The sequence below is a fragment of the Podarcis pityusensis genome (assembly GCF_964106645.2).
Source record: "Podarcis pityusensis genome assembly, chromosome: 7".
NCBI classification, from domain to species: Eukaryota; Metazoa; Chordata; class Lepidosauria; order Squamata; family Lacertidae; genus Podarcis; species Podarcis pityusensis.
The window spans coordinates 32,534,880-32,548,955 of record NC_138031.1 but is presented as its reverse complement, the minus strand read 5'-3'; the positions used below and the strand labels follow the sequence as shown (position 1 = coordinate 32,548,955).

The following is a 14,076-nucleotide window of genomic DNA, read 5'->3' as shown; positions in this document are numbered from 1 at the left end:
TTAAAATGTCACAATATTGTTGTTTTTGCTAACAAATCTACTATGCCAAAAGTTCATGTGGACCACTGTATCATTTTTACTACAATAAGCTAACATGGCTACTACCCCCTCGATCCCTCCCCCCAGAGCATTTGACATGAACCATTCAGCACCGTGGATCAAATTCATGGGGGCAGAGAGCTATAAATAGTTGGGCATCAGTTTGAAGAACAAAAGCAGCCAAAAAAGTAACATAAGAAAAGATGGGTGCACATCTGAAACCTTTTTTGCCCTTGCTTGCATTTGTTGTAACCTAAATCACATTGATACAGTTGGTCCAAAGATCAAGGAAGAATAACAGGAGGAACTGTACTGGTAACATGTGTCACAGGTAAAGTATAAAAGGTGAGAGGCAGACAGTATGAGAATATATAACAGTATACCATTTTCCCAAGAAGCATGTGAATAAATCACAAAATGTAAAAATAATCTGCCTTCTTCTGTTCTTCTCCATGTAAGTACTTTTAAAGGAATCCTGGGAACTGCAGTTTGTTAGGATGCTAGGAATTGCAGCTCTCTTGGAGAGTGAGAGCGAGCGAACGAGCACATCATCATGCCAGCTTGCCTCATATCCCACCCAGCCCCTTCATCTATGTGTATGTATGTGGATAGAGCGAGAGGTTTGAAGAGGATAGTCTATTTGATGTAGAACTCTGCACAAGGAGGCCTCTAAATTATAGAAGCACTTATATGTACAGAGCATGGTCCCTTCTTCTGACCTTTACTTTCCTGTGCATTAAAGACATTGCAGACAGGGATGTGATTCTGCTCTCCCTCCCTCCATGCAATAATTTTTGGAGCAGAGTGTCTGAAAGGTGTTTTAGTATACATATTTGTGTGGGTACATCTCCATGTCTGCAAATGAGATTGTGATAAGTACCTCGAGAGTGTGGTATGAAGGAGAAACCACCAGAGCCCCAACTAGAAGATGAGTGGAGGGTCCTCCTTTCTCTTTGGGCAGAGTCCAGAAGCCCAGCTCATCAATGGGCTTCCTAGCTGTAACCCATATAGTATAAAGTAGGCTTAGCCTACAGGGGCACCCTCCAGATCTTTTGGACTACAAGTCCCATCAGCCTTAGCTAGCGTGGCCAATAGCCACAATGATGGGAGTCCAAAATGTCTGGAAGGAACATTAGACTGTTCCAGGTATGAAAGCTTTTGAAAACTTGACTGAATAAATATTGTAAACGGATGCAAAGCCGGTCAAAATACAAATCTCTCAAAAGGTAAAAACAGTCCTCCTTCAGCGTGAAAAAGAAGATGCATTGTTATTCCCATCCTGCCCACAAACACAAGAGTTCCTTATTTTCCATCCACGTAGCAAACTATCTTCACTTCATTTTCCAGTACATTTTCACGTCTTGCACTTGTGTGTAATCAACCTTTTCTGTCAACAATACATATACAATACATATACCGAAGCAGTATGTCATCACATATATGCAAGCAAGGGAACAGCCTTAAACACAAATCTTGTCTTGATTTTTATGTTAAAACCTAGCTTCAATAAGTTATCATACCATTTCCCATTTATTTTCACTCTTTATCTTTTTCTACTGTTCTTCTAACTATCATTGACATTTATTCCAATTCAACACATGCTAAAACTCTCAAGCTCTGGCAGTCCCTCTTTTCTGCCCTGACCTGCTGTTCACCCTATGCTTGGGCCCCTGCCTTCTGCTTTTCTCTTTTCCCTCTATGGCCTCCCATAGCACTTGGCTCTCACCCATTCTTCCTGACATTTGTCCTCTCACTCTCTGCCAAACCAGCAAGTAGAGAGTGGCATTTGAGGTTTGTTATAATTTATGCCATTCTTTCCGTAAGACTTCCTTTCTCCATTCCGATTCTGAATCTCAGCTGCTTCTGCTATACACAGGGTTTTCTTTTGTCTCTGTTTTGAGTTATTTTGTACTTACTTTCATTCAAGAGCTGCTTCACACATTAAGGATTTACCACTGTTAAGTAAAACCATTTGTACACACATGCAATTTACTCTGCATGCATGTAACATAGATACACATTTGGAAGTTAGAGTCCCTCCTTTCACCCGCCTCATCAGAGGGCTTCTTATGCTAACAAAATTTGGGGAGGAGAAGTTCCCTTGTACAAGTGGAAGTCATTCTACAAGTGCAATGACTTGACTGAATTCAACCCTGGGTGTCTATTTTTATATATAAAGTATTAATGTGCATATAATAGACTGGTATTTTCAATGTTTTACAGGTGATTTTTACTCAAACTGTTACATAACAATATAATATATGTATCATTCTGGATGATTTCCCTTTACCTTCACTGGATTTTTCCGTACTCATGCTAGAGTTTGAAAAATTCTCTCTTTCTCTGTTGAAAGAAAGAAAATTTTTGCTTGCAGAGAACCACTTGACCAGTCTATACTGACTTGCGAACAGCTGTATGCATGGCTGGTAAACAATGAAAAGCACCAATTTTGCCTCAGACTTTGCTGGATGATGTAAGGAGAAAGGTAAAGTGACCCTTACTTCTCCATGCACAGAGCTGCAGTTATGGTCTGGTTGCTGTTTCACAGAACCATGGAACCCTAGAATTGTAGAGTTGGAAGGGATCACAAGGGTTATCTAGTAAGTTCATCCCCTTGTAACGCAAGAAGTTTTTGCCCAACCCAGGGCTCGAACCCACAATCCTGAGATTAAGAGTCTCATGCTGTACCACCTGAGCCATCCTGAGCCTAAACAAGCTCCTGGGAGAGAAGTGATTTAGAGAGTAAATAATTTGGACAATATGGTTCTAGGTCCAATGCCAGGCCTTTTCTTCTAAGTCTAGCAGCACCAAGCAGGGGATTACTGATGCTGTGTTCTGTTGAACAGATCATCCTTCTGGTAAGTGCAGACTCCTACACAGTGGGACATTTATCAGAACTCTTGTGCGTCACATCTTTGTACAGAAAGTACTGACAGATGGAATAAGAATGTGCTGTTTCTGTCATCACTGTTATGGGTATATCTACTCGTCTTATAAAAAGAACCTCTTCAGTTTTCACTTTTTAAAATAGCTCCGGAATTAAAATATATTAAAATCAATTGATCGTTTTGAGTATGTTGAGCTATTTCCCACATTTCACTAAGAGAACCTGGAATGAATTTTCCAGGTATGAATTAAGATTCGGAATGCCTTTGTTGGGGGTTAAAATACGCACCCAGAATTCAATGCTGGCCAAGTCCCTTTACTTAACAGCACAGACGAGTGAAGCCATACATACACCAGGTTTGAGAAATCAAAACAGTCTTGTGAATGTGGATTACATCTATGTATCTCTTTTAGAAAAATAATGTGAGGGGTATCTTTTCTAATAAAATCTGAAACCCATATTCTCATAATTTGGTTGCTTTGACCCTTTAACACTCAGAGTATAAACTTTGATAAGTTAAGACATATAAAATATATAATTGAAAATGACATATATTCTGCAACACTACACAGGTAAATATCAAAATTAAAGATATAGTAAAAAACATTACCCAACTCCAAATGACCAGCACATAAATATATTGCTTCCAGTATACTAGAGTCTCATCAAGGTTCCAAATGTGCCAAAAAATATAATCAAATAACATTAACAATGAACAATATATAAATGGCCTAAGGTAAAATACCACTATGATAATGGAATCCTGTAACAATAATTAAATTGTGTTATCCTATAAAGGCCCAATACTTGGAGGGGAGAAAGCCAGTTAGACAACGAAAATTATCATTTGTGCTGCTCCCCACACCACCGTGTCTTGTAAGTAAATAACAATATTTCCATTAACTGCTTTCATCAATGCTGCTGCAGAAGCAGTTTCTCCAGGTTTCCTTCCCTTGGTGGCAATTTTATGTACTTCTTTATAAGATTATAACAAGGCAGAAAGAGAAGACTCACAATTCTGTTTGCTGCTTTTGTTTGCAAGATCAAATATATCATTAAAGATCTAGCTTAAAATTTCACCTTAATCCATTGAAATCAGTTGTAAAGACTAGGTGGGGTTGGAGTTGTTCCTTCAAGCTGTTGCTTGGCCCTGTGCACGCATGCCCCCACCCCTAAATTGTTCACAGTATTGCAGGGCCATGGTGTGATAGCTTTTCTCCCATCTTTTGATACTAGGAGGCAAGTTTCAGTGAATGAATTAAGAGAAAGACTGACCAGTGTCAAAGTGATAATTCTTTTAACTCTACAGAATCACATGCTACTCCTGTTGTTAGCATGGATTTTTTGCAAACAGGGAAAAGGAAAGGAGAGAGCAGCAGCAAGTTATAGACTGCTGGCAGCAGGCTTAAGTGACTTAAAAGTCTGCCTTCAAGTACAGTGGTACCTCTGGTTATGTACTTAATTTGTTCCAGAGGCCCATTCTTAACCTGAAACTGTTCTTAACCTGAGGTACCACTTTAGCCAATGGGGCCTCCCACTGCCACCGCGCCGCCGGAGCACAATTTCTGTTCTCATCCTGAAGCAAAGTTCTTAACCCGAGGTACTACTTCTGGGTTAGCGGAGTCTGTAACCCGAAGTGTTTGTAACCTGAGGTGTTTGTAACCCGAGGTACCACTGTACGAGATTCAGGGAAGAGGGAGGGAAGAGCTGGTTGGAGAAAGAAATACAGAACTTGTGAAAACAGGGTGGGTTGCATTGCAAAGCAACAAGCCGAGAAAGAATTTGTGGGAAATAAGGCATATGATTAGTGAGTGGCAAGGTAGCTGTTCAGTTCACCAAATGTTAGCTTACCAACAGCCTTAAATAAAACTTTTATTAAAAGTTGTTGCTACTGTGTGGTATCCACTGTTCACAGTGTAAGCTTTCAGTCAGAGAAAGAGAGTTATGCGTCTATGAATGGAGCAACACTGGAGCTCATCCACTATCTTCACATTTTAAAAAAAGCCTGCAGTATCCTAAGAATGCATTTCTCTTCTCTTGTTTCCGATTGTGTAATGGGTTTGAGAGCAAACTACTGAGCGTGGTTTACTACAATATGAGTAAACATACATACGTGCCATGATGAGCACAACAAAATGTAAGCCAATTTAATTGTACACTTAGTGGGAATTTTACTACTGCAGGAATCTTCACGTAATTCACAAGCACTTAATCTTAAAACAAAGAAGATTGGGGGGGGATAGTGTTTACATTTTATGCATTTATTTATTACACCACTACAGGATATGTACTGAGTTCTTTAAATTAGTGGAATTTAAGGAGCCTAGTGACATGCAACAATACAACTTCAAATTTATCTATCTATCTATCTATCTATTATCTATCTATCTATCTATCTATCTGTCTATCATCTATCATCTACCCACCCACCTACCTACCTATTTACCTATATCAATTATCTATCAACATTTTCTATAGTTACCTGACACTTAAAGCAAAATATAACTTTTATAAAAGATGTGAAGAATCACAGCCTAACGAATTCCACCTTCATGGTCATATGGTCCCCCATGAACACCTATATTTTTTTTTTATATTTTTTTAAAGCAATTTATTAGGTTTTACAATAAAAATAAACATAATAAGCAATATAACATTGATCTTAACATATTTTCACATTTTCTTTGGACTTCCTCACATCTCCCGCTCCCACTTTCATCGTTGTAACGTTTTGTCAGCAATTTATCATCTTATTTAAATTCTTATATCCCTTCTATATTTCATAATCTTATAATTCTCAAAAGGAGCTAAATTTCACAGTCTTACTTATTTTCTTAAAAAACTTCTAAATTTAGTGGTGCTCAGTTATTTTGATCTAGCATCTTGTTTAGCATTCACTCAAATTACAGTACTTTTGTAAATAGTTCTTAAATTTCTTCCAGTCCTCCTCAATCCTCTCTTCTCCCAGGTCACGGATTCTGCCGGTCATTTCAGCCAGTTCCATGTAGTCTATCAGTTGTATCTGCCATTCTTCCAGTGTGGGTAGATCTTGAGTTTTCCAATGTTTTGCGAGAAGTATCCTTGCTGCTGTTGTTGCATACATAAAAAATGTCTGGTCCTTCTTTGCCACCCCTTGGCCGACAATACCCAAAAGGAAAGCCTCTGGTTTCTTAGTGAAGGTATATTTAAATACCTTTTTCAGTTCATTATAAATCATTTCCCAGAACGCCTTCACTTTAGGGCAAGTCCACCAGAGGTGGAAGAACGTTCCCTCACACTCTTTGCATTTCCAACACTTATTATCAGACAGGTGGTAAATTTTGGCAAGTTTGACTGGGGTCATATACCATCTATAAATCATTTTCATTACATTTTCTTTCAGAGCGTTACATGCAGTAAATTTCAATCCATTACTCCACAACCTCTCCCAGTCCTCAAACATGATATTATGCCCAATGTCCTGTGCCCACCTTATCATAGCCGATTTAACCGTTTCGTCTTGTGTATTCCATTTCAACAGCAAGTTATACATCCTTGAAAGTACCTTAATCTTTGGTTCTAACAATTCTGTTTCTAATTTCGATTTCTCCACCTGGAACCCTAGTTTCTTATCATTTTTAAAAACTTCTTTAATCTGAGCGTAATGTAACCAATCTCGCACTTTGTCTTTCATTTTCTCCAAACTCTGCAATTTCCAATTGTCTCCATCCTTTTCTAGTATTTCCCAATATTTTGGCCATTTAGCCTCCATATTGGGTCTTTTTCGGGCCTTGGCTTCCAAAGGTGAAAGCCACCTTGGTGTTTTATTTTCCAGCAAGTCTTTATATTTTGTCCAGACATTAAACAATGATTTTCTGACAATATGGTTCTTAAAGGCCTTGTTTGCTTTAACCTTGTCATACCATAAGTATGCATGCCATCCAAAGGCATTGTTAAACCCTTCCAAATCTAACACATCAGTGTCTTCAAGAAGTAGCCAATCTTTTAGCCAGCAGAACGCTGCGGCTTCATAATACAACTTTAAGTCTGGCAGGGCAAAGCCCCCTCTTTGTTTTGCATCGGTTAATATCTTAAACTTAATTCTGGGCTTTTTGCCCTGCCAGACAAACTTAGAAATGTCTCTCTGCCACTTCTGAAAGCACTCCGTTTTGTCCAAGACCTGAAGTGTTTGAAATAAAAACAACATCCTTGGCAATACATTCATCTTGATAGCAGCAATTCGGCCTAACAAAGAAAGTTTCAATTTTGACCAACTATCTAAGTCTCTCTTAATTTCTGTCCAGCATTTTTCATAATTGTCCTTAAATAGACTTAGATTTTTTGCTGTTATGTTTACCCCTAGGTATTTTACTTTTTTAACCACATTAAGTTCCGTCTCATTCTGAAACCGTTCTGACTCTGTATCAGTCAAATTTTTCCCCAAAACCTTAGTTTTCTGTTTATTTAGTTTAAATCCAGCCACCCGACCAAAGTCATTAATCAGTTGTAATACTCTTTTCGTACTGGGCTCTGGCTTCTGCAAGGTCAAAACCAGGTCATCTGCAAAAGCTTTTAATTTATATTGTTTCTGACCGACCTGAATTCCTTCCACCAACCGATCCCCTCTAATCATGTTCAATAGCACTTCCAGAACCGAAATAAATAACAAAGGGGAAATAGGGCAACCTTGTCGTGTCCCTTTTTCAATTTTAAACTCTTCTGTAACCACATTATTAACTATCAGTTTAGCTTTCTGTTCTGAATATATCGCCTCAATCCCATTCTCAAAACCCCGTCCCACTCCCATCTCTTTTAAATTTCCCATCATAAATTTCCAGGAGATATTGTCAAAGGCCTTCTCCGCGTCTATAAAAATTAAAACTGCTTTTGTATTTATGTCTGTTTGCAAAAGTTCCAAAATGTCAATAATGTTCCTTGTATTAGCAAACAGATGTCTTCCTGGGAGAAAGCCGGCCTGGTCCTTATGAATTACTTCATTTAAAACTTTTTTAAATCTATTTGCCAAAATGTCTGCAAATATTTTGTAATCCACATTTAAAAGAGAGATGGGACGGTAGTTCTTAAGTTGTGTCTTTTCAGCTTCCGACTTTGGTATTAATGTGATGAACGCTTCCTTCCACGACTCCGGTGCCCTCTTCCCCTCCATAATTTCATTGCTGACCTCCATCAAAGGTTGTATCAAATAGTCTTTTAATGTCTTATAGTACTTGGAGGTCAGCCCATCTGGTCCTGGAGATTTGCCAAGTTGCATGTTCTGGATGGCTTGTTCGATCTCCTGTCGTGTTATTTCAGAATTCAGGATTGTCCTATTTTCTTGTGACAATTTAGATAGTCCGTTTTTTGCCAAAAATTGTTTAATCTCAACATCATCTTGCGGCCCTTGGGTATATAATTTTTTGAAGTATCTCTGGAAACACTTTCTGATGTCCACTGGATTCTGGATGTTTTTTCCATCAACCTCTAAGTTTGTAACAGTATTTAATCTTTGTCTTCTCTTCAACTGCCAAGCTAGCAGTTTTCCACATTTATTCGCCGACTCAAACGTTTTTTGTTTCATTAATTTAACCTTCCATTCAATTTCCTGATTTATCAATTTAGAATATTGTGTTTGATAAAGTTTAATTTCTCTCAGAGTTGGCTGTGACTTCGGATTCACTCTTAATTTCTTCTCTAATTCTTTTATTTTATCCAAGATCTTATCTTTTTTCTCATTTTGTGTTCTTTTCTTTACTGCGTTCTGTTGTATCAAGAATCCCCTCATTACAGCTTTGCTTGCGTCCCAGATTATTCTTTTTTCCACCATATTATTCATATTTATCTCAAAATAATCCTTCAAAACTTTTTGGGCCTTCTTGGTAATTTCCTGATCTCTAAACAAATTGTCATTCATCTTCCATCTAAAGGATCCAGTTGGTAATAGTGTCATATCCATCTTTACTGCATTATGGTCGGAGCAGGTCTTTGGGCAGATTTCCACTTTTCTGACCTTAGGTGCCAGGCCTCTAGAAATCCATATTTGGTCGATTCTTGTCCAGGTCAGTTGGGCTTCAGAAAAGAATGTTCCCTCTCTTCCTAGTGGGTTCTTTGTCCTCCAAATGTCAATCAAATCCATATTGTCAGTCATTTCAAAAAAGGTTTTAGGTAGTCTGCCGTCTTTTGTAACATTTTGACTTTGTGACTTGTCCATGTTAGTTGATACGACCCCATTCATATCTCCCATCATTATGATGTTGTTGTAGTCTAGATAGTCCAGCATTGTCTCCTGCAACTTCTTGTAAAATTCCGATTTCCCTTCATTAGGTGCATAGATTCCTAATATCAGCAGTTTCTCTCCTTGATATTGTATCTCAATAGCCAAAATTCTTCCACTTTCATCTTTAAATAGGAATTTAGGTGACAGGCTCTCTTTTGCATATATCACCACGCCTCTCTTCTTAACTTTGTCCGACGATACAAATTCCTGGCCCAATCTTTTATTTATTAACACTTTTCTGTGGAGCCTCGTCACATGTGTTTCTTGTAAACAGATAATGTCCAATTGTTCTTTTTTTAATATATGAAATATTTTCTTCCTTTTTTCCGGAATGTTACAACCATTAATATTCCAGCTCAACAGTTGCAGAGACATCCTGAATTATCTGGTTATTTTTCAAGGGGTGGTATCTTCTCAGGATCTTCAGGTTCCACAGGTGCTGATGTTGGTACTGGCGTTGCCTCAGGCCCAGAAGGTAGTTCAATTCCTTTTTGAAGGTCCTCTCCGTATGTAGACAGGAATTTGTCTCTCTCTTCCAGTGTTCTTACTTTAACCTTTCTCCCTCTAAAGGTAAAAGATATTCCTTGGGGAAATTCCCACCTGAATGGAATTGCGTTGCTCCTTAGTAGTTTAACAAGTTCAGAATAGGCGGCTCTAAGATCCAGCAGTAGTCTTGGGATATCTTTATAGATTTCAATTCTTCTATCCAAAACCTCCAGTGATTTTACGAAATGTAGTCCCAAGATCTTATCCCTTTCCTCCTTTGATCTCAATGTTATCAAACAGTCTCTGGGCCTCTCCTTCTTTATGAATCTTCCAAGTCTGAAAGCTGACACGATTTTAAAGTCCTTTTCTTCCAAATTCCAGAACTTGGAGAATTCTTTGGTCAAAAACTCAGTTAGATGTCCTTCTTCTGCCTCTTGTAGTGATCTAATCCTTAAGTTGTTCTCACGATTTCGCAGTTCTATCATGGAGAGATAAATCTGATGTTCCCCAACTTGTTTAGTGAGTGGTCTTACCTCTTGCTCTAAATTTTCTAATTTTTGTCTGGTGTCCTCAGCCAATTTCCGATTTTCTGCTGAGGCCTCCGTTAACTGTCCAATTGCTTGTGCATTCTGTACCACTTGTGTGGTTAATTTATTTAGACATTCTGTGTTTTTGTCAATCTTTGCTGATTGCGCATCTACTTTCTTGTCCAAAGCTTCCAATTTTTCAAAAATTTTGTCTAGAACAGAAACAGATGCTCCTGAGGCCATATCTTCCAATTGTAACTGCTCTGCTTCGCCCTCTCCCTCCACTTCTGAGGGCAAAGTAGGTACAGATGATCTACGTGTCTGTGAGGCTGAGGTTAGAGTTGTTAAAGTTGTTTGTTTAGCTCTCCCTCTTTTTCTTGTGCCACTCATTCCAACGTTATCTGTCAGTCAAGGTCACACTGGGTTATTCCCATGGGAATGGAAAGGTCCAGAGCAAGCAAACAGCAAGGGAATCGAAAGTAAAATGTGCATGTAAAGTCACTGTTTTAATCCAATCCTCTAGAGGGAGCTTAAAATGTCTTTCAGAGTCTAATTTAATGTCCAAGAACCTTCAAATACAAATGTTTAGCAGAGTTTATAGATAGTCACTTTGTTACAGACAGTGCTTATTTATCTCCAGAAAGAATGTTTCAAATTTAAAAGGTCTCAATACCCTCAGATTGTTTCAAGTTCCAATATACAGTATCCAAATCTGCAGTGCTGACAGCTCCCTTAGTGCTCAGGCAGCTCCTGACTCTGGGTTTCACCTTCTAATTTGTAATCCAATAGAAGGAGGAAAGTCAAGTGCAAGTAAAAATCCCAAATCTTTAGCTTAAAGTCTTTACTTTAAGATGCAAGTTCAATAGATGCTTAGATCTGTAAAACTTAGGATCTCTTTCTTTCAGCCTCCACTCCTCCAGCTGATTGCTTTTTTCAAGTTCAATGGCTGCGGAAGACGGACTTCCTGCTTCCACGTCTCTCCGCTTTCAGCCAAGTTCAAGCCAATTTAAATTTTCCCTTTAAAGTCTCTAAATTCAAGTGACTCAGTCTTTTACTCACAAGTTAGTTGCTTTTCGTCCGAATCCGTAATTTAGCAGGAAAAGGGATCAGCGCTCACCGACAGTAGCAGCGCGGCTTCGCTCCTCAGGCTGTGAAGCAGCTCTCAGCGCCGCAACCCCCCTCCGCGCTCCGGAGCCCCTTACGGGGTTCCTTCTGCGCTTGGAGGGTCGCTCAAGGCGCCCACCGAGCCTCAAGACCCCAGGCTCTTGCCGCCTGGGGTTTTCCAGAATGGGTCTCCGCTTCGCCGTAGCGGACGACCCGTTGCCTGCGGAGCCTCCTCTCCCGTTCAGAAGAGGACCGCCATTGCCGTTCGCGCCGCCCCCGGAAGTCTCCCCCATGAACACCTATAGACAATTTCCAGTCTAACCTATCCTTACCTGCCTAACAGGAATATAGGAAGTTGCCTTATATGGAGTCAGAGCACTGATGCATCTAGCTCAGTTCTGTCTATGCTCTCCAGGATTTCAGTCACAGGACATTCCCAGCTCTACCTGCAGGTGCCAGATTAAGCCTGTGCCCTTTCCCAAACATAAACATTGACACCTATGTCTTGGTGATTGAATTGCAAAAAATATTACAGTACCTCAATATACTCCTGATCATAACAAGTACCGTATATTAAAAGCCTTTGTATACAGGAGGGACGCGGGTGGCGCTGTGGGTTAAACCACAGAGCCTAGCACTTGCCGATCAGAAGGTTGGTGGTTCGAATCCCCGCCATGGGGTGAGCTCCCGTTGCTCGGTCCCTGCTCCTGCCAACCTAGCAGTGCGAAAGCAGTCAAAAGTGCAAGTAGATAAATAGGAACCGTTCTGGCAGGAAGGTAAACGGTGTTTCCATGCGCTGCTCTGGTTCGCCAGAAGCGGCTTAGTCATGCTGGCCACATGACCTGGAAGCTGTACGCCGGCTCCCTCGGCCAATAAAGCGAGATGAGCGCTGCAACCCCAGAGTCGGTCACGACTGGACCTAATGGTCAGGGGTCCCTTTACCTTTACATTTGTTTTTAACAGGTGTTCACTGCTCCAAAAAGTCCAGTTTGTTCCCTATAATAAAGTTCTACTAATAAAGCATGCTTTCCAAGTTGAGATAAATGACTCAAGCCTTTGGTATAAAACGCTGAATATCAATATTTTAAAGTGTTATTTCCCATGATCAGCCTTTGTTTACAAGCACATAATTTCCACCGATCTGAAAAGACATTATGTTTGGATAGGATGATGGAAAGGTTTTTTTTCTTCAGCAAGTAAAGTAAAACTGCAACACACTGCAAACTAGCTACCATTAAGCAAATGGAAAATTTGTCACAAATCCAAATACATTTCAAGTAGATCCTTTAAAGCAAACGCTAACATTCCGAATTAAGCGAGTACTTAGCTCTGTCCTGTACACTTTCATTGAAACGCTTCACTGAATTTTAAAACATGACCACCACATGACCTATACCTAGTTATGCCAGTGGACTGATCAACCTACATCAAATGGCTGAATGATTAATGTGCTTTAGAGAGACACCAGGTACAAAGTGACCCACCCTATCATCACATTAGCATTATTTTTGAAGTAGAGAGCCCAAAATTGTTCAGAAATGAATATCTACTTTAGGTCAAAGAGTCAGAGCTCTCTACAGAGTAATACATTCATTATACCATGAGTTTTAAAGAGTCTACTTCTCTATTAGGATGCAACAGCACAGAGCAGTGGCTCTCTAAGCGTCTTGGGCTTGCTGATCAGAAGGTTGGCAGTTTGAATCCTGGCAATGGGGTGAGCTCCTGTTGCTCTGTTCCAGCTCCTGCCAACTTGGCAGTTTGAAAGCACGCCAGTGTGCAAGTAGATAAATAGGTACCGCTGCGGTGGGAAGGTAAACGGCATTTCCGTGTGGTCTGGTTTCCGTCACAGTGTTCCGTTGCAGTGAAGTCATGCTGGCCACATGACCCGGAAAGCTGTCTGTGGATAAACGCCGGCTCCCTCGGCTTGAAAGCGAGATGAGCGTTACACCCCAGTCGCCTTTGACTGGACTTAACTTCCAGGGTCATTTACCTTTACCTTTTACCTGTTAATCAAAAAACGATTTCATGACTCAGTTCTGTCTCTGCAGATGTTTCTTATGCATTAACTGTGGCTGTGTTTACATGTAATGATAAGCCATGGACAGCCATGGACAGCTAGCGTATTTGATGGAGGCATTAGTAAATCTGCCAGATGTGGAAGGCTTCATTTCCACAAGTTCCAAGGAGAACTTGCTTTCCACATGATGTTTGAACAGACACTGCATAGACCATCAGCATTGCTAGCTGGTAGGGGTATAGTTTTCATCTTCAAGTTGAGGCCTCTCTAGCAAGCAGATCAGTTGCATCTCTTAAGATGAGCCCTGAGGATAAAGCCAAAGGCCATCATCCTGTTTCTTGCAGTAGACAACCCTAGGAGTATGGGAGAACCTTCTTTCTTACTTGCTTTTGAAGCCTTCTAGGTTGGTGGCCATCATTACAGCTTGTGGGAGCAAATCCCATACTTTAACTATGGGCTATGTAAAGAAGCACAGTACAGTACAGTAGTTTCCTTTTGTCTGTCCATGTTCTCAACACTATGCATAATTCTATTCAGCTCTATCATTTCCTTTGAACGTCACTTGTCTTTTCCCTAAACTAAAATGCCTCTGACACTGTAACTTTTTTGAATAGTCAAAACTGTTCCAGGTATTTTGGCTGCCTTTTCTATTCCTTTCTCAACTCTAAAATATCATTTTGGAAAAGCATCAACCAGAAGATACACAATATTCCAGTTATACATCCAAGACTGTGTATAAGGCATTTACGACATTGGCAGTTTT

The 14,076-nt window shown here is 39.9% G+C and overlaps 1 protein-coding gene and 1 long non-coding RNA gene across 4 annotated transcripts in view; both read right to left on the bottom strand.

Annotated features, from left to right (window-relative positions):
• Window positions 1-14,076, bottom strand: part of LOC308481379 — a 916,155-nt gene that overhangs the window by 104,311 nt on the left and 797,768 nt on the right. The window lies entirely within an intron of this gene.
• JPH1 (junctophilin 1) overlaps window positions 1-14,076 on the bottom strand; it is a 67,814-nt gene that overhangs the window by 16,577 nt on the left and 37,161 nt on the right. The window lies entirely within an intron of this gene.